This window comes from Callithrix jacchus, chromosome 1 (assembly GCF_049354715.1).
Source record: "Callithrix jacchus isolate 240 chromosome 1, calJac240_pri, whole genome shotgun sequence".
In the NCBI taxonomy this organism is placed as follows: Eukaryota; Metazoa; Chordata; class Mammalia; order Primates; family Cebidae; genus Callithrix; species Callithrix jacchus.
Genome location: NC_133502.1, coordinates 191,410,755 through 191,437,147, shown reverse-complemented (window position 1 = coordinate 191,437,147; position 26,393 = coordinate 191,410,755). Strand labels below are relative to the sequence as shown.

Below are 26,393 nucleotides of genomic sequence, written 5' to 3'. Positions count from 1 at the left end.
GGTGAATTACTCATTTTGAAAAAAACGTTTTTATCACTCTGACCTTGGCAAATTCTGACGTCTCTTGTTGACCTGGTTGGCTGTGATTGGGTCAGTTTTCAAGATGCAACAGTGAAAGGCTTCATGGTGACCCCTGGTCCCTCCATCACCAGAAGCCTCAGGGCCAGGGGCCACCATCGCCTCACCTGAACGGAGCCCTTTCCATGTCATAGACGGCCAGTTAAGGATGGGGAAAGGAAAGGGTGAGAAAACTAAAGGAGAAGGAAGATGAGGGTGCAGAAGAAGGAGACAAAAAGATGCAAACATTAGAGCAAAAGAAGCGAAGGTCTTCAACCAAAGCCAGCATATAAAAATCTCAGTTTGGGCTTCATTGTCTGCAGTGCTGTTAGAGAAAGAGAATGAGTGTGGGATTATATGATAATGAATATGCAGAATTCTATACCTACAATGAGAGAATAGGCATTCTTTCAAGTACAGACTGGGCCGGTGCGGTGGCTCATGCCGGTAATCCCAACGCTTTGGGAGGCCGAGGTTTGGGATCACCTGAGGTCAGGAGTTTGAGACCCATCTGGCCAATGTGGTAAAACTGTCTCTTCTAAAAATACAAAAATTAGCTGGGCGTGGTGGCATGCATCTATAATCCCAGCTACTTGGGAGGCTGAGAATTGATTGAACCCGGGAGGCGGAGGTTGCAGTGAGCGGAGATCACGCCACTGCTCTCCAGCCTGGGTGACAGAGCAACACTCCATCTCAAAAAAAAAAAAAAGTACAGATGGAACAGTCACCTGTATGTAAATTAACCACATAAAAGACCATACACTAACTCTGAACAAATCTCAATGAATCTGTGTTCCACACACCTTATTCTCTCTCTCTCTTTTTTTTTCTTTTTTCTGAAGCAGGTTCTTGCCCTTTTGCCTGGTTCTTGCCAAGATTTGAGTAGCTCAATCTTGGCTCACTACAGCCTCTACTTCCTGGCCTCAAGCCATCTTCCCACTTCAGCCTCCTGAGTAGCTGGAACTACAGGCATGCATCACCATGCCCGGCTAATTTTTTTTTTTTTTTTTTTTTTTTTTGGTAGATACAAAGTCTCACCATGTTGCCCAGGCTTATCTTGAACTCCTGGGCTTAAGGGATCCTCCTACCTCAGCCTCCCAAAATGCTGGGATTACAGGCTTAAACCACCACGCCTGGCCAAATTTTATTCTCTGTCGATCATTCAAATAAGTTAGAAATAAATAACAAAAAGATAAATATGTTTCTTTTTCTTGAGACAGTGTCTTGCTCTGTTGCCCAGGATGTAGTGCAATGGAACAATCATGGCTCAGCCTTAAAGCACAAAATATATGTGTTTAAAACATATATTTGAAACTTTAGAAACAATTCTCTCAGGCTGGGCGCAGTGGCTCACACCTGTAATCCCCACACTTTGGGAGGTCGAGGTGGGTGGATCAGCTGAGGTCAGGAGTTCAAGACCAGCCTGGCCCACATGATGAGACCCATGTACTAAAAATACGAAAAATTAGCTGGGTGTGGTGTCGTGCACCTGAAATCCCAGCTACTCAGGAGGCTGAGGCAGGAGAATCGCTTGAACTCAGGAGACAGAGGTTGCAGTGAGCCGAGGTCGTACCATTGCACTCCAGCCTGGGCAACAGAGTGAGACTCTGTCTCAAAAAAAAAAAAAGTTATTTATTTTAAGTTTTGAAAAATCTTTACTCCGTGCCTATGCTTGCCCAGGCTGTTGCTTTTTAACATGTGGTGGGTGTCCTGGACACCGCTTGCGTGTTGCTAGCTGCTGCTGTGGGATGAACCACCAGGCCAGACTACACTGATTTATTCACTGATTTAGGTTTCCTAAAAGAGGGAGACGTACCTGTGGCCCTTACTTAAGAGCTTTAGGGGCAATTCATGAAGCAAATATGCACAAAAAAATTCCTACCGTTGCATACAAAAAAAAAAGATGGTTATCGTTATATCAATGTCATGTTGCCAGGAGCCCCAAGTGCCCCCTCCCAACGCTGCCCATTACATCTTTCCCACCTCCCTCCCACCAGGAGCCTCTTCTGAACCCTTCTCATTGGAACCCCTTCCTTTTATTTATTTATTTATTTTTCAATTAATTTATATTTTTGAGATGGAGTCTTGCCCTGTCACCCAGGTTGGAGTGCAGTGACGTGATCTTGGCTCACTGCAACCTCCACCTCCTGGGTTCAGGCAATTCTCCTACCTCAGCCTCCCAAGTAGCTGGGATTACAGGCACATGCCTGGCTAATTTTTTGTGTCCTTAATAGAGATGGGGTTTCACTATGTTGGCCAGGCTGGTCTTGAACTCCTGACCTCACAATCTACCCGCCTCGACCTCCCAAAGTGCTGGGATTACAGGCGTGAGCCACCCCGACCAGCCTTGGAACCCCTTTCAATGGCAAACTTAATTCTACTCCCTGCATGCTCTCTCCTGGTCCTCATTCTTCCCTTAGAACACTGCCGCCTGGCATCTCCCTTGGAAGGGTGTTTCTCTGTTTTTTTGTTTTTGTTTTTTTTTTTGGTGGAAATTTTTTCATTAGGAAGGGTGTTTCTCATTCACACCTTTCAGACCTAGCAGTCTGGGTGTGCAATTTGGCTCCTCTTCCTCCAACACCTCCCACAACCAGCTGGCTGCCCCTCTGTTCCCCCTCCCATGCCCTACCCTCTTCTCCAGCCCCACAGCCTCTATCCTATTTCAGACCTTATCACACTTGATCTTGATATTATAAGAGCCTCCTCTGGCCCCTCCACCTTCAGTCTAGGCCCTCCTTTCCTTCTCCACACTTCTCCACACAGCAGGCTGTTCCCAGAGATACTTTTTTTTTTTGGAGACAGAGTTTCACTCTTGTTGCCCAGGTTGGAGTGCAGTATACCATCTCAGCTCACTGCAGCCTCTGCCCTCCAGGTTCAATTACTTCTCCTGCCTCAGCCTCCCAAGTAGCTGGATTACAGGGGCATGCCACCACGACCAGCTAATTTTTGTATTTTTAGTAGAGACAGGCTTTCACTATGTTGGCCAGGTTGGTCTTGAACTCCTGACCTCAGATGATCCACTCTCCTCAGCTTCCCAAAGTGCAGGGATGAGCCACTGTGCCTGGTCCCAGAGTGATCTTTCTAGAAGCACAAATAGCACTGGCCCGGTTCATGGTGGCTTATATTTCTGGAGGTCTCCTTTTTTTTTTTTTGAGATAGAGTCTCACTCTGTTGCCTAGGCTGGAGTGCAGTGGTGTGATCTCGGCTCACTGTAGCCTCCACCTCCCATGTTCAAGTGATTCTCCTGCCTCAGCCTCCCAACTAGCTGGGACTACAGGTGTGCACCACCACGACTGGCTAATTTTTGTATTTTTAGTAGAGATGGGGTTTCACCCTGCTCGTCAGGCTGGTCTCGAACTCTCAACCTCAGGTGATTTGCCTGCCTCAGCCTTCCCAAGTGCTGGGATTGCAGGCGTGAGCCACTGCGCCCAGCCCTGGGAGGTCTTCTTTACCTCCCCTGGGCAGTTAGGTGGTCTCTCCCTCCTGCTCCTCTAGCACCGGGGCAAACCTTGGTCATCCTACCTGTCACATCCATGGCATATCTACCAACTTAGACGGGAAGGAGCATGTAGGTGTGGCCATGCAAAGTGAGACCTGTGGACCGACAGCTTCAGCAGCACATGAAGGCTTGTTAGGTAGGCAAAATCTGGCCAGACACAGTAGCTCACTTCTGTCATCCCAGCACTTTGCGAGGCCAAGTCGGGAAGAGTTCGAGACCGGCTTGGGCAACATAGTGAAACCCTGTCTCTACAAAAAAAAAAAAAAAAAAGGCAAAAATTGGCTGAGCATGATGGTACATGCCTATAGTCTCAGCTACTCAAGAGGCTGAGGTGGGAGGATCTACTGAGCCACAAGAGGTGGAGGCTGCAACGAGCTGACTGTGCCACTGCACTCCAGCCTGGGCAACAGAGAGACCCAGTCTCAAAATAATTTCAGTTTGTATTTAACAAGGTCCCAAGTGATTTGTTTGCATTTTAAAATTTGAGAAGCACTGATGACTGAAGAGAAGCCTCCACAAGGTGAGGGGACAAGAGATTTCAAAGTTAACATAGGTCTTTTCATTGCCTCACTTTGTGGGAAGTTGAAGTGAGGGTGGCTGTGGATGGCAAATTGAAATTACCTACCGTAGGCCGGGCGTGGTGGCTGATGCCTGTAACCCCAGCACTTTGGGAGGTCGAGGTGGGCAGATCACTTGAGTTTAGGAGTTTGAGACCAGCCTGGCCAACATGGCGAAACCCCATCTCTACTGAAAATACAAAATTAGCTGGGCATGGTGTGGTGCATGCCTGTAATCCCAGTTATTCTGGAGGCTGAGGCAAGAGAATCGCTTGAACTCCGGAGGTAGAGGTTGTGGTGAGCCAAGATCGTGCCATTGCACTCCAGCCTAGGCAACAAGAGCGAAACTCCATCTCAAATACAAAAGTTGGCCGGGCGTGGTGGTGCACGCTTGTCATCCCAGCTACTTGGGAGGCTAAGGTAGGAGAATTGCTTGCACTCGAGGGGCAGAAGGGTACAGTGACCCGAGACTGTGCCACTGCACTCCAACCTGGGTGATAGAGCAAGACTCTGTCTCAAAAATAAAAATAATAAATGATAAATGAAATGATCTACTGACATCCTAGAATGAATAAAATCAGTGCAAATTTTGAGGCTTGGATCCAGAAGAGAATCTATTATTCCGAAAACAGCTGACAATTTCAGGTTGATTCTGTGCTGAGGCAGAGAGATGCCAGGATGTCAGCAAAAGGACCTGTCACTACGTCAATTAAGAGAAATGTTGAACACTCACCCCTTTGTCAGAGCCAGAATGAAGCCAGAGCACAGCAGCAGGAGGGTGAGAAGAGGGGAGACAGCTCTGTCCTGACAACAGGAAATTGCCCCTGAAGATTGATTTGCACTTAGTGCAAAGTCACTGTGGCCAGAAAGGGCTGTGTGTTGAGCCTTTATGCATGTTCGTTGTCCACCCAATATGCACTTAGCACTCTTACTACTCATAGTCATCACAGGCAGTGGCACTTAAATAATGGACCCTTAAGCCTAACCTTCTGAAAGGCCCTGGTTATTTTTTATTAATACAATCTAGACCTCTAGGGGAGAACTAAGATCTCCTGCAGAGCAGTCAGTGTGAAGGCAGCATGGTGGAGTTGGGGAAGGATGAGGGGGCTGTAATGATAGCCTTCCGGAACCCAGGCAAATGCAGCTGAGGAGAGCATCACTGTTGGTGAGCGCCTACCTCCACGTGCCAGGTACCAGGGTGGAAAATACCCCATGTGTTCCACTCTCTAGCCATACCACCCTGGTATTCTCATTCCTACAGCTGAAAAAACTGAAGCAGAGAGTTTACATGACTTGAGGCAGCCCACTGCTAACAAATGGCAGAGATGCTGATATGGGGTGAATTCTGTCCCCCAAAAAAGATACGCTGAAGATGGCCGGGCGCGGTGGCTCACGCCTGTAATCCCAGCACTTTGGGAGGCGGAGGCGGGCAGATCACGAGGTCAGGGGTTCGAGACCAGCCTGACCAATGTGGTGAAACCCCGTCTCTAGTAAAAATTCAAAAATTAGCTGGGTGTGGTGGCGTGTGCCTGTAGTCCCAGCTACTCAGGTGGCTGAGGCAGGAGAATCGCTTGAACTTGGGAGGCAGAGGTTGCAGTGAGCTGTGATCATGATTGTGCCACTGTACTCCAGCATGGGTGACACAGGACACTCTGTCTCAAAAAAAAAAAAAAAAAAAGGAAAAAGGAAAAAATATATGCTGAAGTCTCAGAATATAACCTTATTTGGAGACATGATCATTACAGATGCAGTTAGTGAAGTGAGTGGAGCCTTTAACCAAAGATGACTGGTGTCCTTATGAGAAGTAGTGGGGGGCCTTGCCGGGCACAGTGGCTCATGCCTATAATCTCAGCACTTTGGGAGATTGGGGCAGGTGAATCACCTGAGGTTGGGAGTTCAAGACCAGCCTGACCAGCATGGAGAAACCCTGTCTCTACTAAAAATACAAAATCGGCCAGGGGTGGTGGTGGGCGCCCAGCTACTTGGGAGGCAGAGGCAGGAGAATCCCTTGAACCCAGGAGATAGAGGTTGCAGTGAGTATAGTGGGGCCACTGCACTCCAGCCTGGGTAGCAAGAGCAGAACTCCATCTCCAAAAACAAAGAAGGGGGAGGTCAGGCCCTGTGGCTCACATCTGTACTCCCAGCACTTTGGGAGGCCAAGGTGGGAGGATTACTTGAGCCCAGGAGCTTGAGACCAGCCTGGACAAATAGTGAGATCCTGTCTCTACAAAACATTTTAAAATAAGTTGAAGGTGGTGGCACATTCCTGTAGTCCCTGCTGCCTGGGAGGCTGAGGTGGGAGGATCACTTAAACTCAGGAAGTGGAGGCTGCAGTGAGCCTTGGTCAAGTCACTGCACTCCAGCCTACTAGCCTGTGTGACAAAGTGAGACCTTGTCTCAAAAAAAAAAAAAAAAAAAAAAAGAACCAGGCCCAGTGGCTCACGTCTGTAATCCCATCATTTTGGAGGCTGAGGCAGGTGGATCACGAGGTCAAGAGATTGAGACCATCCTGGCCAACATGGTGAAACTCTGTCTCTACTAAAAATTCAAAAATTAGCTGGGCGTGGTGGCGCCTGCCTGTAATCCCAGCTACTTGGGAGACTGAGGCAGGAGAATTGCTTGAACCGGGGAGGCGGAGGTTGCAGTGAGCCAAATCGTGCCACTGCACTTCAGCCTGGTGACAGAGCGAGACTCTGTCTCAAAAGAAAAAAAGAAAAAGAAGAGAGAAGACACGTAGGGGCAGATAGCTATGCGTCAGTAGAGGCAGAGATTGCAGTGATGCAATTGGTACTTGCTAGGGAGGCCAGGATTACTGGCAAACACCAGAAGCTGGAAGATTGCAGGAAGGATTTTTCCCTACAGGTTTTGCAGGGGAGCATGACACTGCCAGCACCTTCATTTTGGAATTCCAGCCTCCAAAACTCTGAGGCAACACATTTGTGTCATTTTAAGTCACCCAGTTTGTGATACTTTGTTACTGCAGCCCTGAAAAATGAATCCAGATGGGATTGAGACTTTGGCCTGCTGAGCCTGAGCAAGTGTGGTTTTCCCGTTGATGTCACCCTGCAGACATGACCTGGACAGAGCTACTTGGGAGGCTGGGATCACACCATCCATGCTCCCATGCTTTCTGGAGCCCTCCTGAGCACATGGTAAGATAGTCGTCCACAGTCATGTGGAGAAGCGGGATGCTGCTTGGAAAGCTGCTAAAATGGAGCAGACTCCTACCCAGAAGGAAACCAGACTCCTGCCTGGAGGGACTTTTTACACCCCATGATTTTATAAAGAAAGAAAATAGATGAGGTGTTGTCGTCAGCCCCATAGAAGCAGAACCTGAGTCAGGTATTCTTATGCAAGGGATTTATTGAGAAAGGGCTCCCAGCCAAAAAAAAAAAAAGGAAAAAAAACAAAAGTAGGGGGCCATGCATGGTGGCTCGCACCTGTAATCCCAGCAGGTTGGGAGGCTGAGGCGGGTGGATCGCCTGAGGTCAGTAGTTCAAGACCAGCCTGGACAATGTGGTGAAACCCCATCTCTACTAAAAATACAAAAATTAGTGGGCATGATGGTGCATGCCTATAATCCCAGCTACGAAGGAGACTGAGGTGGGAAAATCATTTCAACCCAGGAGGTGGAGGTGGCAATCATCGTGCCACTGCATTCCAGCCTGGGCAATAAAGTGAGCCTCCATCTCAAAAAAATGAAATAAATAAATAAATAAATAAATAGGGGGGAAAATGGGATGAAAGGATCATGCAGAGGGCTCTGATACTCAAATAGGGTTTGGGGTGCCTCTCCCAGATCCCAGAGGCCTCAACAGGCAGGGATGATGGCCAAAGATAAACAGGGAAGAGATTTTAAAAATTGTGATCAAATATATAAAACATAACATTTACCATTTCAATCATTTTAAAATAGTTCAGTGGCATTAAAGTACATCATATTGTTGTGCCATTATCATCACCATCCATCTCTAGAACTTTTTCACCTTCCCAAACTGAAACTCCACACCCATTAAACAATCACTTCCCACCACCTCACACCCCAGCCTGCAGTAACCAACTCTATTTCTGTCTCAGTGAACTTGACGACTCTAAGTCCCTCACATAAGTGGAATCATACACTGTCTGTCCTTTTCTGACTGGTTTATTTCACTTAGATAATGTCCTCGAGGTTCATCTACATTGTGTGTGTTGGAATTTCTTCCTCTTTGAAGGCTGAATAATGTTCCACTGTATACACCATTCTGTGTTTATCCACATCTGTTGATGGACGCTTGGGTTCCCTCCATCTTTGAGTTGTGAATGATGCTGCTGTGTACCTGAGTGTACAAATATCTGTTTCAGAAGTGGAATTGCTGGATCATACGGTAATTCTATTTTTATTTAATTAAATTTTTTTGAGATGGAGTCTTACTCTTGTCACTCAGGCTGGAGTGCAGCAGCACGATCTCAGCTCACTTCAACCTCCACCTCCTGGATTCGAGTGATTATTCTGTCTCAGTGTCCTGCATAGCTGAGATTACAGGCACCTGCCACCATGTCTGGCTAATTTTTTTGTATTTTTAGTAGAGACGGGGTTTCATCATGTTGGCCAGGCTGGTCTCAAACTCCTGACCTTAGGTAATCCGCACACCTCGCCTTCCCTAAGTGCTGGGATTACAGGTATGAGCCACCATGTCTAGCCTGGTAATTCTACTTTTAATCATTGAGAAGCTGCCACACTGTTTTCCATAGCAGTTGTCCCATTTTACATTCCCACTAGCAATGCACAATGGTTCTAATTTCTCCACATTTTGGCCAATACGTGTTCTTTTTTTTTTTTTTTTTTTTTTTTTTTTTTTTTTTTAAGAGACAGGGTTTCTCCATGTTGGTCGGGCTGGTCTCAAACTCCCAACCTCAGGTGATCTGCCCGCCTTGGCCTCCCAAAGTGCTGGGATTATGGGCATAAGCCACTGTGCTCAGCCGTCTTTCCTTTTATTTTATTCAGAGACAGGGTCTTGCTCTGTCACTCAGACTGAAGTGCAGTGGTGTGATCATAGCTCATTGCAGCCTCCACCTCCTGGATTCAAGTGATCCTTTCACCTCAGTCTCCCAAGTAGCTAGGACTACATGCATGTACCACCATGCCCAGCTAAGTTTTAAGTCTTTTGTAGAGACAATGTCTTGCTATGTTACCCAACTAGTCTCAAGCTCCAGTCTTCAAGCAATTCTTCTGCCTCAGCCTCCAGTGGTGTTGGGATTACAGGCATGAGCCATCATGCCTGGCCTTCTGGTCTTTTTTATTATAAAAATCCTAGTAAGATTTACTATTATAGCAATCTTAGTAAGTATGAAGTGGTATCTCACTGTGGTTTTGATTTCCATTTCCCTAATAATTAGCAATCTTGAACACCTTTTCATGTGCTTATTGGTGACTTGTATATCTTCTTTGGATAAATGCCTATTTAAGTATTTCATCCATTTTTAATTCCATTGTTTGTTTTGTTATTCTTTAATTGTAAGAGTTCTTTATATATTCTGCATATTAACTGCTTATCAAATATAAGATTTGCAAATGTTTTTTTCCCATTCCAAAGGTTGCCATTCTGTTGATAGTATTCCTTGCACAAAGGTTTTAAATTCTGATGTAGCTGAATTATCAATTTTTTCTTTGGTTGCCTGTGCTTTTGGTGTCATATCTAAGATATCATTAAGAAATCCAATGTCATGAAGGTTTTTCCTGTATTTTCTTCTAAGAGTTTCATAGTTTTAGCTCTTAAATTTAGGTCTTTGACCCATTTTTGGTTAATGTTAGTGTATGGTATAAGGTAGGGGTCCAACCTCACTCGTGGCTTGTGGAATTCAGTTTTACTAGTACCATTTTTTTTTTTAGACAGAGTCTCACTCTGTCACCCATGCTGAAGTGCAGTAGTGCCACCATGCCCAGGTAATTTTGTATTTTTAGTATAGTAGAGACGGGGTTTCTTCATGTTGATCAGCCTGGTCTTGAACTCCCGACCTCAGGTGATCCAACCGCCTCAGCCTCCCAAAGTGCTGGGATTACAGGCATGAGCCACCATGCCTGGGTGAAATTAATTACATATTTTTAAAAAGCTCTCCACACTTCGGGAGGCTGAGACAGGCAGATCACTTGAGACCAGGAGTTGGAGACCAGCCTGGCCAAAATGGTGAGACCTCTGTCTCTACTAAAAATACAAAATTAGCCAGGTATGGTGGCCGGCGCCTATAATCCCAGCTACATTACAGGCTGAATTACAAGAATTGCTTGAACCCGGGAAGTGGAGGTTGCAGTGAGCCAAGATCCTACCACTGAACTCTAGCCTGGGTGACAGTGAGACCCTGTATCCAGGGGAAATAAAAAGCTCTTCAAAAGAAGGGAATAAAATGAAAAGTAACATTTTCCCCCTTTAATCTCCCCAACTGCAAAGGTAAACACTGATAACAGCTTATTTTGTCTCCTCCCAATTCCATTCTGAAACTTAACTTTTTTTGTGTGGTAAAGAACACATATGACATAAAAGTTACCATCTCAACCTTTTTATTTTTCCGAGACGAAGTCTTGCTCTGTCCACCAGGCTGGAGTATAGTGGTATGATCTCCGCTCACTACAGCCTCCACCTCCTGGGTTCAAGCAATTCTCCTGCGTCACCCTCCCAAGTAGCTGGGATTACAGGCATGTGCCCCCATGCCTGGCTAATTTATGTATTTATAATAGAGACAGGGTTTCACCGTGTTGGCCAGGCTAGTCTTGAACTTTTGACCTCGTGATCTGCCCACCTTGGCCTCCCAAAGTGCTGGGATTACAGGCGTGAGCCACCATACCCAGCCTATTAATCATTTTTGAGTTTAGAATTCAGTAGTGTTATAATCACATTGTTGTACAATCAATTTCCAGAATGTTTTCATCTTGCAAAGCTGAAACTCTATACCCATTAAACAGCCCCCCTCATTTCCCCCTCCCCCCGGTCCTGGCAGCCACCCTTCCTTCTGTTTCTATGAGTTGGAACAACTTACTTTTTTTAACTTAACAGTACATCTTTCCATATGGGTACAGAAGCTCTAGCTCATTATTCCATAGCTGTCTAGTGTCATAGCTGATATTTAACCCATCTCCCATCAGGGATTTGAAGGTCGTTTTCAGCTTTTGATTGTTATTACACAAAAATGCTGTCATGCCAGGGTTAAGGCCCAGAACCATGAAATCAAAGGGTATGCACTTGTACTGTGCCAAATTGCTGCTTAAAAGGTTGTACCAGTCAACGCTCCCACCCACAGAGGAGGAGGGGGCTCCTGCACAGCAATCAGGTTCTTCCCAATGTAAATGGACAAGTAAATATTGTATCATCCCAGGGACACACAGGACCAAGCCTTGAAAGGAGGGGTTGGTGACTCCCCTCTGTGGTGATTTCCCCGGGAGGAGCTTGGGAAAGGAGCAGGCGGAAAACAAGGGAATGAGTGCAGCGAGATGTATGCACAGGAGGAAGTCTAATTCAAAAGCCATCTAATGAGTGGACTTGGAAGAAGCTCGTTGCTGTGGCAACCTGACTCCCCTGCTGCCAAGAACGGGTTTTCTTCTTTCTTCTACACCTGGCAGGAGCTCCTTTTCCTCCACATTACTTGAGAAAGAAAGAGCTTGGCATTCTTTTACTGAGGTCAGTGCACTGTTTCTCTCGGTGGCCGACCGTCACTGAGAGAGCACGTGCCCCCTACAGGTGAGGACCTGGCTGAGCCCTGCCCCATGGTGGGTGGACAGGCACCCAGTGTCTGGACTACAATACTGATGTCATGGGCCATGCCAACCTGGGCTGCCTTTTCCGATACTCCCCAGAGGTGCCACATAGGCCAAGCCCCCAAGGAGACTGTTCTGTTTCCTCTACAAGAAAAGCTTTTCTAGATTTTTGTTTAAGAACACCAAAGTTCTGACCAGGTGTGGTGGCTCATGCCTCTAATTCCAGAATTTCAGGAGGCAGAGGTGGGAGGATCACTTAAGCCAGGAGTTCAAGACCAGCCTGGGCAACATAATAAGGTCCTGTCTCTACAAAAACAAATAAACAACAAAAAACTACCAAAGCTCAAGGGCCCAGTGAGCTTGCTTGAGCAAGCCTCTTAAACCTGTTCAGGTTTGACGTTACTTTGTCTTCCAGGGCATTTAACCTTGGAAATGCTGATTGATCCAGACATAGACTCATGCCTGTTTATTTATTTAAAAAAAAAAATGCTGATTAAGGTGGGGTGTGGTGGCTCGCACCTATAATCCCAGCACTTTGCAGGGCGGAGGCGAGTGAATCACCTGAAGTCAGGAGTTTGAGACCAGCCTGGCCAACATGATGAAACCCCAACATCACTAAAAATACAGAAATTAGGTGGGCGTGGTGGTGGGTACCTATAATCCCAGATACTGGGGAGGCTGAGGCAGGAGAATCGCTTGAACCTGGAAGGCAGAGGTTGCAGTGAGCCGAGATTGTGCCGTTGCAAATTTTTTTGTATTTTTAGTAGAGCCGGGGTTCCATCATGTTGGCCAGGCTGGTCTAGAACTCCTGACCTCAGGTGATCCACCTCCCTCAGCCTCCCAAAGTGCTGGGATTACAGACATGAGACACCATGCCCAGCCCCCATTTTTATAAAAATGAAATCAAAGGCTCTGGCTCCACAAGCTTAAGTGATTTGCCTAAGATCTCAATGCAGGAATATGAACCCAGGTCTGCCTCATCTCAGGGTCATGCCACTCCACCACTACCTGCCACAGTGAGGGCATTCGGACGAGCAAACCAGGCAGGAGAGGGCTCATCCCTTCTCTTGACATGATGGCAGCCAATCATTAAATCTCCCCCTAAGCGAGGAGTGCTGTAGGAACTTGATCTCCAGCCTCACCTGAAGGTCTCCTTGTCCTCGGAACTCCCACCTCCCTCCTTCAACCAGGCAGTGGGATATAGCAGGAAAGCACAGTGTGGAGCCAGATAGACCCAGGTTCAAATCTGTGCACACTGTGGACTCCCAGATTTTGTCCTTGCCATCTTTTTTTTTTGAGACAAAATTTTGTACCAAGTTTTAAAATCAGGAGGTATGAGACTTCCAACTTTGTTCTTCTTTTACAAGATGTTTTTTTGCTATTGAGGGTTCCCTGAGATTTCATATGAAAACAGCAACTCTGTCATTTTGTTCTTATAAAGACGGGGTCTCACTATGTTGCTGAGGCTAGTCTTGAACTCCTGGGTTCAAGTGATCCTCTCAAAGAGCTGGGATTACAGGCTTGAACCACCATGCCCAGCCCTTGTTTTATTTAAAGAATGCTGAGGAGTGCCAGGGGCGGTGGCTCACGCCTATAAAAGTGGCTCACTTTGGGAGACTGAGGTGGGTGGAACTCCTTGAGCCCAGGAGTTCAAGACCAGCCTGGGCAACATGGTAATATCACATGTCTGCAAAAAATAAACAAAATTAGCCAGATATGGTGGCACAAGCCTGTGGTTCAAGCTCCTCTGGAGGCTGAGGTCAGAGGGTCACTTGAGCCCAGGGAGTAGTGAGCTATGATGGTACTACTGTACTCCATTACAGCCTGGGTGACACAGCAAGACCCTGTCTCAGAAAAAAAGAAAAGAACGCGAGGGCTATGGGGAGGACTAAGTAAACCGAAGAGAAGGATTCCTGCCTTTTGTATTAACCTCAACCTGCCCAGGCTGAACACAGTGGCTCACACCTGTAATCCCCGCACTTTGGGAGCCAAGGTGGAAGGATCACTTGAGGTCAGGAGTTCAAGACCAGCCTAGCCAACGTGGTGAAACCCCATCTCTAATAAAAGTACAAAAAAAAAAAATTAGCCAGGTGTGGTGGCACACCCTGTAATTGTAGCTACACGGGAGGCTGAGGCAGGATAATTGCTTGAGACTGGAAGGCAGAGATTGTAGTGAGCAGAGATTGTGCCACTGCACTCCGGTCTGGGTGATGGAGCAAGACTGTCTCAAAAAAAAAAAAAAAAAAAAGAAAAGGCCGTCTCTACCGGGCAGTTTAGATTTTTCTCCTTCTGAGCTCTCTTTTCTGGGTTCTCCTACAAAACGCTTCCCTCTGTTGCCCCCAGGGTATATAGAGATGTTGACCTTGCATTTGATTTCTCTACATCTCATCCCAGAGGCAGCTGTGCCTGGAGCAATTCCTGGGGGAATCTCGTTCCACTCACACATTTACTCACCACCTTCCAGGCTCCAGCACCCCTTTTCTACGTGCCTGTCGCCTCCGGCCAGGCCTTGGAAATCTCGTTCTGTTTTCCCCAGGCTTTGTAGCTCAGCCTCGGTAACAGTGGCATGTGTAGCAGGACTGCAGATTAATTACAAGGAAAGGTGCATGGAGACATGTTGCTTCTCTGTCTCCTGCAGCTGATCTGCTGAACCCTGAGTCCCTGCCCCTCTGCAGGAAGTGGAAAGAAACCCTCATCACTGCACTGCAGTTTATCTCAGTTTAGATAGCCTCTCGATCAGTGACTCAAGTCTCTGTAAATACTCTGGGTTTTTTTTCTTTGTTTCCTTTTTTTGAGACGTTTTGTGAGAGGCACAGAAAAAAAAAAAAAAAGAGATGGATTCTCACTCTGTTACCCAAGCTGGAGTGCACGGGGGAGGATCTCAGCTCACCACAACCTCTGTCTCCCAGGTTCAAGCAATTCTCCTGCCTCAGCCTCCTGAGTAGCTGGGACTACAAGTACAAGCCATCACTGCCCGCTGATTTTTGTATTTTTAGTAGAGACAGGGTTTTACCATGTTGGCCAGGCTGGTCTCGAATTCCTGACCTCAGGTGATCTGCCTTCCAAAGTGCTGGGATTACCGGTGTGAGCCACTGTGCCCAGCCTACGTACTCAGTTTTTAAAGTGTCCTCTTTTTTCCACTGCCACGCTCCATGGTGATGTGGCCAGGTCCACGGCGTGGTCCTAAGTGGGTCTTTCATTTTGTTTGGTTTTCCTTCTTATTTTTTTATTTTTATTTTGTTTGTTTGTTTGAGACAGAGTCTTGCTCTGTCACCCAGGCTAGAGTGCAGTAGTACAGTCCTAGCTCACTACAGCCCCAATATCCTGGGTTCAAGCGATCCTCCCATCTCAGTCTCCCAAGTAGCTGGAACCACAAGCACACGCCACCACACTCAGCTAATTTTTTACACTCAGCTAATTAAAAAAAAAATTTTAGGGTCCAGGTGTGGTGGCTCACGCCTGTAATCCCAGCACTTTGGGAGGCCGAGGTGGGTGGATCACCTGAGGTCAGGGGTTCAAGACCAGCCTGGCCAACAACTTAGTGAAATCCCATCTCTATTAAAAATACAAAATTAGCTGGGCATGGTGGTGCATACCTGTAATCCTAGCTACTTGGGAAGCTGAGTCAGGAGTACTGCTTGAACCCAGAAGGCAGAGGTTGCAGTGAGCCAAAATCACATCAAAACACTCCAGCCTGGGCAATAAAAGCAAAACTCTATCTCAACATTGGCTCTCACTATGTTGTCCAGGCTGGTCTTGAACTCCTGAGCTCAAGCAATCCTTCTGCCTTGGCCTCCTAAAGTGCTGGGATTACAGGCATGAGCCACTATGCCTAGCCCCTAGGTGGGCCTTTTGGGGTGCCCTGCTGACACTCCCTGCCCGGTGAGTCCTCATGGCTGAGTTCCTGTCATGAGGTCTGCACATTTGCTGGTCTCTTTTTCCTGCCCTGAGAATCTGAAAATCTCCAGGTCCTTCAGCACCTCCAAGTTCCCTGGTCAGATCCTAGAGGGATTCCAGGCTCCCCTGTGGCCGTGGGGAGCCAAGCGTGGGGCCCAGGCTCACCTGTATAGCCGTTTCACACCTCAGTGTTGCTTCCTGCCCTCTTGATTGCTGGACGCAGTGTCCAGACCGCTATGGGCCACTTCCTAGAGCTCCAAATAAGACAGAGGGCCTAGGACCCTGTGCCTTTAGCTGTCTCTCAACCCTTCTAACATGTACCTTCCTCATCCCCTGCCTCTGGCCTGGAGGAGGACCTTAAGAGGCAGGAGTGGGAGGACCTGTGTCCCTTGCCTCTGCTTCCTTTTGCGGCCATCCTGGGGCGACAGCCACTGCATCATCTCTGGATTTCCTTCCACCCCAGGCACACACAGCAAAGTTTGGTGACCTAGTCCAACACGCCTGGCTTTTATTTATTTATTTTTTTTGAGACGGAGTTTTGCCCTTGTTACCCAGGCTGGAGTGCAATGGCGCGATCTCGGCTCACCGCAACCTCCGCCTCCTGGGTTCAGGCCATTCTCCTGCCTCAGCCTCCTGAGCAGCTGGAATTACAGGCACGCGCCACCACGCACAGCTAATTTTTTGTATTTTTAGTAGAGACGGGGTTTCACCATGTTGGCCAGGATGGTCTCGATCTCTTGACCTCGTGATCCACCCGCCTCGGCCTCCCAAAGTGCTGGGATTACAGGTGTGAGCCACCGCCCCCGGCCTTGGCCTGGCTCTTGATACGTTAACACGTGCATAAATTATTTAGAAACCCTTTTTCTATCTTGGCAACGACTGGCTTTCAAAGCTATTACTTTACTTTATACAGAGGAATTTTTTTGGATGTACACAGCTGTGTACCAGTTTTCTGTTTCTCTTTGCAATCCTAATCCTCTCTGAGGCAAACAGATGCCTCTGGCAGAAGAGGAAGGAGGTCACTCGGGAGGGAATGCAAAAGAGGAAAAGCACGTTAATATCCCCGCACCAGCTCATTCTCCCCAGGCCATGTGCTTATGATGTGGCAGTGTTTAAGGATCCCTCCAGGCCTGAAATCCTGGGAATCCTATCCTTTCTTTCTTTTTTTCTTTCTTTTTTTTTTTTTGAGAGGGAGTTTTGCTCTTGTTGCCCAGGCTGGAATGCAGTGGCGCGATCTCGGCTCACCACAACCTCCGACTCCATGGTTCAAGCAATTCTCCTGTCTCAGCCTCCTGAGTAGCTGGGATTTACAAGCACATACCACTACACCCAACTAATTTTTGTGTTTTTAGTAGAGACGGGGTTTCAATTGTTGGCCACAATGGTCTCGATCTTCTGACCTCGTGATCCGCCCACCTCAGCCCCCCACAGTGCTGGGATTACAGGTGTGAGCCACTGTGCCTGGCCAAATCCTATCCTTTCAAGCCTATTGACATAATAACTCTTTTTTTATTAGCAGTATGTTTTTTGTTTGCTTGCTTGTTGGTGGTGTTTTTGGTTTTTTTGTTTGTTTGTTTGTTTTTTTGAGAAGGAATCTCTCTCGGTCACCCAGGCTGGAGTGCAGTGGTGCAATCTCAGCTCACTCCAAGCTCCTGCCTCAGCCTCCCAAGTAGCTGGGATTACAGGTGCCCACCACCATGCCAGGCTAATTTTTGTATTTTTAGTAGCAGTGGGGTTTCACCATGTTGGTCAGGCTGGTTTTGAACTCCTTTTGGGTTTTTAAAATTTTTTTTGAGAGTCTCACGTTGTCACCCAGGCTTGGGTGCAGGGGCGTGATCACGGCTCACTATAGCCTTGACCTCCCAGGCTCAGGCGATCCTCCCCTTCTCAACTCCCAAGTAGCTAGGACCATAGGTATGTGCCACCATACCCAGCTAACTGGATATAAGAGTCCATATTATTGCAGATTTTAGGGCTAGAATGGGTCTTTGACATTGCAATCTGATGGCAATGGGAAAAGTGAAACTGCCTATGCCAAGATTATTCCAGTGAGAAAAACCCAACATAGGTGACTCCATCTGGCCTCCAGCCTCACAGGTTGGCTGTCTTTGCTCATTCCTGGGCATAGGCCAAGCTAACCATGAGAGGAATTTAGTTTATAGTTTAACTTTGAAGCAAGGACGATAAGAATCCCTCTTTATTTGAGGGCTGAAACCACCTTTGTAAGACTAGTGAAAGGCCACAAGATCAGGAGGCTGAATTCTGCCAAAAGGCAGGTGTAGTTTCTGTCATCCCTTACTGCTCAGGAGTCATGAGGCCAGAGGTCATAAGATTTGTGACTTCCCCAGTTGCTCCTATAGATAATGTCACTGTTGAAGAACCTAAGATTGGCCTTCTGTTTTTCAGACTCATGACCCATGACCGTGACTGTGGCCCTACCGAGAGGGGGACTCAGTGCACGAGGATCATTTTCCACATCCCTACAACTGCATCCCCAACCAGTCAGCAGCACCCATTCTCTAGTCCCTGCCTGCAAAACTATCCTTGGAAAACCAAACCACTGATCCTTCAGGGAGACTGATTTGAGTGATAACCCCAGTTCTCCTGTGTAACTGGCCTTGTGTCAATTAAACTCTTGCTTTACTGCAATACCACAGTTGAAACAAATTGATTTCTTCTGTGCAGCAGATAGGAAGAACTCATCAGGTGATTACAAAAGGTCTGAAAAGTGACAAAACGAATACAGTATTTTAAGGCTGGGTACAGTGGCCCAGGCCTAATCCCAGCAGTTTGGGTGGCTGAGGTGCGTGGATCACCTGAGGTCAGGAGTTCAAGACCAGCCTGGCTGACACAGTGAAACCTGTCTCTACTAAAAATACAAAAATTAGCTGGGTGTGGTGGCGTGCTCCTATAATCCCAGCTTCTTGGGAGGCTAAGGCAGGGGAATCACTTAAACTGGGGGGCGGGGGTTGCAGTGAGCCAAGATGGTGACACACTGCACTCCAGCCTGGCTGCCAGAGTGAGATTCCATCTAAAAAAATAATAATAAGGAATACAATATGTGAAGAAGATTTCTCCAGTCTTGGTGTTTGAGATGGACTGGATTGGTGAAAGAGACTAGAAAACCGGAGACCCTTTGGGGATTTACTGTAGTAATCCATGTATGTAATGAGGAGGGCTCAGACTAGGATGCTAGCAAGAAAGAGAGAAAAGAGGAAAATGAATTTTTTTTGTAGGGGGGTACCTGTTCTGTGCTACTTTATATATACGTCAGTTCTTACAATAGACCTACAAGGAATGCATTCAGATTTCCATTTTTACAGATTTTTTAAAGAAGTTCAGAGAGTTAGGGGCCAGGCACGGTGGCTCACGCCTGTAATCCCAGCACTTTGGGAGGCCGAGGCGGGTGGATCACAAGGTCAAGATATCGAGACCATCCTGGTCAACATGGTGAAACCCCGTCTCTACTAAAGATACAAAAAATTAGCTGGGCATGGTGGCGCGTGCCTATAATGCCAGCTACTCAGGAGGTTGAGGCAGGAGAATTGCCTGAACCCAGGAGGCGGAGGTTGCGGTGAGCCAAGATCGCGCCATTGCACTCCAGCCTGGGTAACAAGAGCGAAACTCCGTCTCAAAAAAAAAAAAGTTCAGAGAGTTAAGTGAGTTGTTGAAAGTCACACAGCAAGTCCGTGGCCATCCTGGGGCATAAACCCAGATTTCTCTGAGTCCAGAGCTCCTAACAACTTTGTTATTTTGGTTTTGATGAAAACCAAAAGGGGCATCTGGTGTTGTCATATTCGCTTTTCATTCCCGGTTCCTGAAATAGTTCCAGAAGGACAAAAGTGAAAGGAGAATCTTCTGTTATTCATCACAAGCACCTTTGGCCCACACCTGAGTTTATGTTCATGAAGTTACTTAGGGAAGCCCCTAAGGATGAAGGCTGGGAGCCAGGGGAGCCAACCATCTAATTAGAGGGTTGGAATTCTCAGCTGGACCCTCCCGAAGGGTTGAGTTGGTCACCAGTGGTCAATGACTTAATCAATCATGCCTCCATAGAAACCCTAACCTGAGGGGTTCTAAGTTGAACAAGAAGGCATCCACATGCCAGGAGGTGGGGCACCCTAAACTCCAAGGGGATGGAAGCTCCTGTGCTTGGGACCCTTTTGGTCCTCACCCCAGGTGTCTCTTCACCTGGCTGTTCATTTGTACCTTTAAAATATCCCTTGTAGGCTGGCTATGATGCTTCACACTTGTGATCCCAGAACTTTGGGAGGCTGAGGAGGACCAATAACTTGAGGTTAGGAGTTTGAGACCAGCCTGGGTCTCAAACATGGTGAAACCTGACCTGTACTAAAAATTCAAAAAATACAAAAATTAGCCAGCCATGGTGTCACACCTGTAATTCCAGCTACTTGGGAGGCTGAGGCAGGAGAATTGTTTGAACCCGGAAGACAGAGGTTGCAGTGAGCTGAGATCATGCCACTGCACTCCAGCTTGGGTAACAGAGTGAGACCTTGTCTCAAAAAATAAATAAATAACATAGCTGGCCAGGCGCGGTGGCTCAAGCTTATAATCCCAGCACTTTGGGAGGCTGAGGCAGGTGGATCACGAGGTCAGGAGATCGAGACCATCCTGGTCAACATGGTGAAACCCCATCTCTACTAAAAATACAAAAATTAGCTGGGCATGGTGGTGTGTGCCTGTAATTCCAGCTACTCAGGAGGCTGAGGCAGGAGAATTGCCTGAACCCAGAAGGCGGATGTTGCGGTGAGCTGAGATTGTGCCATTGCACTCCAGTCTGGGTAACAACAGCGAAACTCCATCTCAAAAAAAAAAAAAATAGGCTTGTTAAAAATCAGTCATAGGAAGTAAAGTCTTCCTGGGTTCTTTGAGCTGTCTTAGCAAATAATTAAACGTGAGGAGGCGGATCGAGGGAACCTCTGATTTGTAGCCAAGTCAGGTAGAGGTTGTGAGTGACTGGGGCCCAGCCACTATCAGTTGACATCTGAGGTTGGGAGGAGTCCTGTGGGACTGACCCCTTAACCTGTGGGGTCTGCACTGACTCCAGGCACTTAGTGTTAGAATCGAGTTAAATTCTAAGGAGCCTGGTAACTGTCCTCTGATAATTGGAGCATTGTTTGATGTGGGAGAACTTCCTTTTTTTTTTTGAGACAGAGTTTCTCTGTTGTTACCCAGACTGGAGTGCAATGGCACGATCTCGGCTCACCGCAACCTCCGCCTTCTGGGTTCAGACAATTCTCCTGCCTCAGCCTCCCGAGTAGCTGGGATTACAGGCACGTACCACCATGCCCAGCTAATTTTTGTATTTTTAGTAGAGACGGGGTTTCACCATGTTGATCAGGATGGTCTCGCTCTCTTGACCTCGTGATCCACCTGCCTCCACCTCCCAAAGTGCTGGGATTACAGGCGTAAGCCACCGCGCCCGGCCTGGGAGAACTTCTTACAAACTTGGTGTCAGAAGCAAAGTGTTGTAGAGAAACTTCAGTGAGTGTGTAGAGAAAAACAGTTTGTTCTTTTTAGGAATAAAGAGCAAGAGACAGAATGCCCTCAATGGAAATGGGGCGGGGGTTGTTTTGTTTTTTTTTTGAGATGGAGTCCTGCTCTGTCACCCAGGCTGGAGTGCAATGGCACGATCTTGGCTCAATGCAACCTCTGACTCCAACTCCCAGGCTCAAGCAGTTCTTTTGTCTCAGCCTCCCCAACAGCTGGGATTACAGGCAACCACCACAACGCCCAGATAATTTTGTTGTTGTTGTTTTTTGAGTCGGAGTTTTGTTCTTGTTACCCAGGCTGGAGTGCAATGGCGCAATCTTGGCTCACCGCAACCTCCGCCTCCTGGGTTCAGGCAATTCTCCTGCCTCAGCCTCCCGAGTAGCTGGGACTACAGGCACGCGCCACCATGCCCAGCTAATTTTTTTTTGTATTTTTAGTAGAGATGGGGTTTCACCATGTTGGCCAGGATGGTCTTGATCTCTTGACCTTGTGATCCACCCACCTCAGCCTCCCAAAGTGCTGGGATTACAGGTGTGAGCCACCGCGCCCGGCCCAATTTTGTTGTATTTTTAGTAGAGATGGGGTTTCTCCATGTTGGCCATACTGGTCTTGAACTCCTGACCTCAGATGATTCGCCCACCTCGGCCTCCCAAAGTGCTGGGATTACAGGCGTGAGCTACCGTACCCAGTCCATTTTTTTTTTTTAAGACAGTGTCTTATTCTGTCACCCAGGCTGGAGTGCAGTGGTGTGATCTCAATTCACTGCAGCTCCACATCTTGGGCTTAAGTGATCCTCCAGCCTCAGCCTCCCAAGTAGCTGAGTCTACAGGCATGAGCCACCAAGCCCCACCTAATTTTTGTATTTTTGTGGAGATGATGTTTCGCCATGTTGGACAGGCTCGTCTCGAACTCCTGAATTTGAAGCAATCCACTCGCCTCGGCCTCCCAAAGTGCTGGGATTACAGCTCTGAGCCACTGCACCTGGCCTAGAAATGGGAAATTTTAGAGAGTAAATTAGTGTGGATGGTAAGTGCTAGAAAGATCATGGAAAATGGATTCACTTTATTGAGTCTGGGATGATTGAGATGTCATGTGAACAGATGGAAATACTGAATTAGGGCTCAGAAAGGGAGATAAGAATTTGAGAGGCATCAGTAAAGAAGTGGTTCATACCTGTAATCTCAGCACTTTCGGGGGGCCAAGGCAGGAGGATTACTTGAGGCCAGGAGTTCAAGAGCAGCCTGGGCAACATAGCAAGACCTTGTCTCTACCAAAAAAAAAAAAAAATAGCAGAGCATGGTTGCACATGCCAGCAGTCCCAGCTACTCAGGAGGCTAAGAAGAAAGGATTACTTCAGCCCAGGGAGGTCAAGGGTGCAGTGAGCTAGGATCCCACTACTGCACTCCAGCCTGGGTAACAGAGCAGTAAAACCTTGTCTAGAAAAAAAAAAAAAGTAGGCCACGCACAGTAATCCCAGCACTTTGGGAGGCCAAGGCAGAAGGATCACTTGAGGCCAGGAGTTTGAGACCAGCCTGGCCAATATGGTGAAACCATCTCTACTAAAAATACAAAAAAAAAAAAAAGCCAGGTGTGGTGGTGTATGTCTGTAGTCTCAGCTACTTGAGAGGCTGAGAAACGAGAATCGCTTGAGCCCAGGAGGTGGAGGTTGCAGTGAGCCGAGATTGAGCCATTGCACTCCAGCCTGGGCAACAGAATGAGACTCTTGTCTCAGTAAGTAAGTAAGTAAAAGTAGAGGGTGGTTGACTGACTGGTCAAGGAGATGGAGACAGCAGAGAACTGGTCACTTTTGGGAGCACTTTACCTAAAAGATGAATGGCATTTAAGATTCCCTTCCCCGTTTCCTTTAGAAGATTTTTCTTAATTTCTGGTTTCTTGCTCTTTACTCCGTTTCCCAAGGAACAAAGGAAAGGGAGTTGGGGAGGCAACCAGAAATATGTCAGCTCTGGCAAAGCTCTTATTGGCCGGTGGCCAAGCCGAGGCAGGGCAGCCACTCTCCAGGCTTGGATGGGCCTGCCGTGCCAGCCAGCTGGTCTCAGATGGTTAGTGCAGGGAGGGTGGCTGACCCAAGGGGATGCCATGCAAGGTGGAGGCACCAGGCAGCATGTGCCCATAGTTCATTTGTCTGGCGAGTCACAGCTTTGTCCAGAGTTGGTAATGTTGCTGGCATTTAGCTTTGGGTTCCTTTTTTCTTTTTCTTTTTTTTTTTTGATATGGAATTTTGCCCTTGTTGCCCAGTCTGGAGTGCAATGGTGTGATCTTGACTCACCACTACTTCCGCCTCCTGGGTTCAAGTAAGTCTCCTGCCTCAGCTTCCCAAGTAGCTGGGATTACAGGCATGCACTACCATGCCCAGTAAATTTTTTTGTATTCTTAGTAGAGACGGGGTTTCTCCATGTTGGTCAGGCTGATCTTGAACTCCCGACCTCAGGTGATCCACCTGCCTTGGCCTCCCAAAGTTCTGGGATTACAGGCGTGAGGCAGGGCCTCCTCCCTGGCAGGGCCCTCACGCGCCTGGCAGGGCCCTCACGCGCCTGGCAGGGCCCTTTTTTTCTAGTGAGATCCAGGAGAGACTAGGATGGAGAAACAGCAGAACTGCTATGAACCAAACTGTCTTATTTTTCCCTTTTGCAATGAATTGCTTTGCCCCAGGCTGCTGTTACAACCATGTAATTACAACCAGATTACTTTCTTTTTTCTTTTTTTTGACCCTCTGTAAACCTACTTTAAACTCTCCTTTTTTCTTTTTAATAAAGATGGGGTCTCCCTATGTTGTCCAGGCTGGTCTCAAACTCCTGGGCTCCAGTGATCCTCCTGCCTCGGCTTCATAAAGTGTTGGCACTATGGGTGTGAGCCACCGCCCCAAGCCCAGATTACTTTCTTGTCACGCGTTGCAAAACAGACCCCAGGAGGACCTGAGAACACAAAATGTATCAAGCTGAGACACAGACAAGGACACAGTGGGGATTCCCATGAAATGGCCCCACTATGGTGAACATGTGACTGATAATAGCCAATAAGTGTGTCCCACTTCCCTGGTTTTCATGCTTGGTTGGTGGAAGTGGGAAGATACGTAATTCACACAGGACCAATCAGAGGCTTTTTCAGGGTTTGAAACAGACATTGGGGAGAAAGGTGGTAAGGAGTACCGGGTAGCAGGAAAGAAGACGTGGCTAATTCCTGGAGCCAGTGCCAGTAGGAACAAGGCAAGTTTATACACCTGTTGGACACCATCTTTGCTACCACATGGGAGAATATTCTCCATAAGAAGGAAGCCAACAGAGAGGAAAACTGAGCCAGACAGCTAGGAGAGACAAAATGTGAAGAAGAGAGAGAGAAAGGGAACATCTATTCCGATGGCCTTGAGCCCGTGGATCCAGTCATGACTTAAAGCCAGATCTAGTCCTGGTAGTTTCCATTGAATAAGCCAATACATTCCCCTTTTTTGCTCAAATCAGTTAGAGTTAAATTTTTGGCATTTTCAACAACCAAAAAATCTCTCACAGATCCTCTTAGTCAGCTCAAGCTGATATAATAAAATACCGGGTGGCTTACACAACAGACATTTATTTCTCACGATTCTAGAGGCTGAGAAGTCCCAGATCAAGGTGCCAGCCGATTACGCTCCTGGTGAGGATTCACTTCCTGGTTTGCACGGCCAGGCGAGGTGGCTCACGCCTGTAATCCCAGCACTTTGGGAGGCCGAGGTGGGTGGCTCATCTGAGGTCAGGAGGTCAAGACCAGCCTGGCCAACATGGTGAAACCCTGTCTCTACTAAAAAATACAAAAATTAACCCAGGTGTGATGGCACATGTCTGTAGTCCCAGCTACTCAGGAGGCTGAGGCAGGAGAATAGCTTGAACCTGGGAGGTGGAGGTTGCAATGAGTTGCGATTTCGCCACTGCGCTCCAGCCTGAGTGACAGAGTGAGACTCCATCTCAAAAAAAAAAAAAAGACTTCCTGGCTTGCAGACAGCTGCCTTCTGTGTCCTCACATGGCCTTTCCTCAGTGTGTGAGGGTGGAGAGAAGCAGAGGGGAAGCAAGCTTTCTAATGTCTCTTCTTTTTTTATTTTTATTTTTATTTTGAGACCGAGTCTCACTCTGTTGCCCAGCCTGGAGTGCTGTGGTGCGGTCTCAGCTCACCGCAACCTCCACCTCCCAGGTTCAAGCGATTCTTCTGCCTCAGCCTCCTGAGTAGCTTGGATCACAGGCACTTGCCACCATGCCTGGCTAATGTTTTGTATTTTTAGTAGAGACATGGTTTTGCCAGGTTGGCCTCGAACTCCTGATCTTGTGATCTGCCCACTTCAGCCTCCCAAAGTGCTGGGATTACAGGCATGAGCCACCAACCCTGGCCTGATGTCTCTTCTTATAAGGGCCACACCCTCATGAGTTCATCTAAACCCTGTTGCTTCCCAAAGGCCCCATCTCCAAATACTAACACATTTGGGCTTAGGGCTTTGCTTTACAGCAGAGTAAGAGATCACGCACCTCTTACATGGGCTCTCAGCTGTATCTAGAGACCAAATTGACACAAGGCAGAGTGGCAAGAGAAAAGCATATAAGTTTTATTAGTTTTCCATGTACACAGGGCTCTTCACAAGAGAGTAAAGTCTGGAGAAGTAACCAAAGTAAGATGCTTTCATCTACTTCAGGAAGGATACTTCCTGTTCAGGCCTACTGCACACTGCAGTCCCCAACTTCCAATTTCTGATGATAAGGGATATTTTCACCCCCTGATAAGGGGAGTGTACCCCTCCCAGAGGAGTCTTTATGGATTGCTGCATGCAAGAAGAGACAGGTCAGCTCACCCTTTCTGAAACCACATTTTCTCCAACTTTTTTTTTTTTTTTTTTGGAGACAGTCTTGCTCTGTCACCCAGGCTGGAGTGCAATGTCACAGTCATGGCTCACTGCAGCCTCCATCTCCCAGACTCAAGCGAGCCTTCTGCCTTAGCCTCCCAAATAGCTGCAACCACAGGCATGTGCCACCATACCTGGCTAGATTTTAAATTTTTTTCTTTTTTAGAAACTGGATCTTACTTTGTTGCCCACGCTGGTTTCAAACTCTTGGGCTTAAGTGATCTGCCCGCCTCGGCCTCCCAAAGTGCTGCGATTACAAG

General features: G+C 47.4%; 1 long non-coding RNA gene across 2 annotated transcripts in view; it reads left to right on the top strand.

The window, feature by feature from the left end:
* LOC108590263 (uncharacterized) overlaps positions 1-26,393 on the top strand; it is a 96,022-nt gene that overhangs the window by 12,107 nt on the left and 57,522 nt on the right. For both annotated transcript variants that reach the window (XR_008474115.2, XR_004743391.3), the window contains exon 3: positions 7,097-7,265. This is a non-coding gene — a long non-coding RNA (uncharacterized LOC108590263). The remainder of the gene's footprint in view (positions 1-7,096; positions 7,266-26,393) is intronic.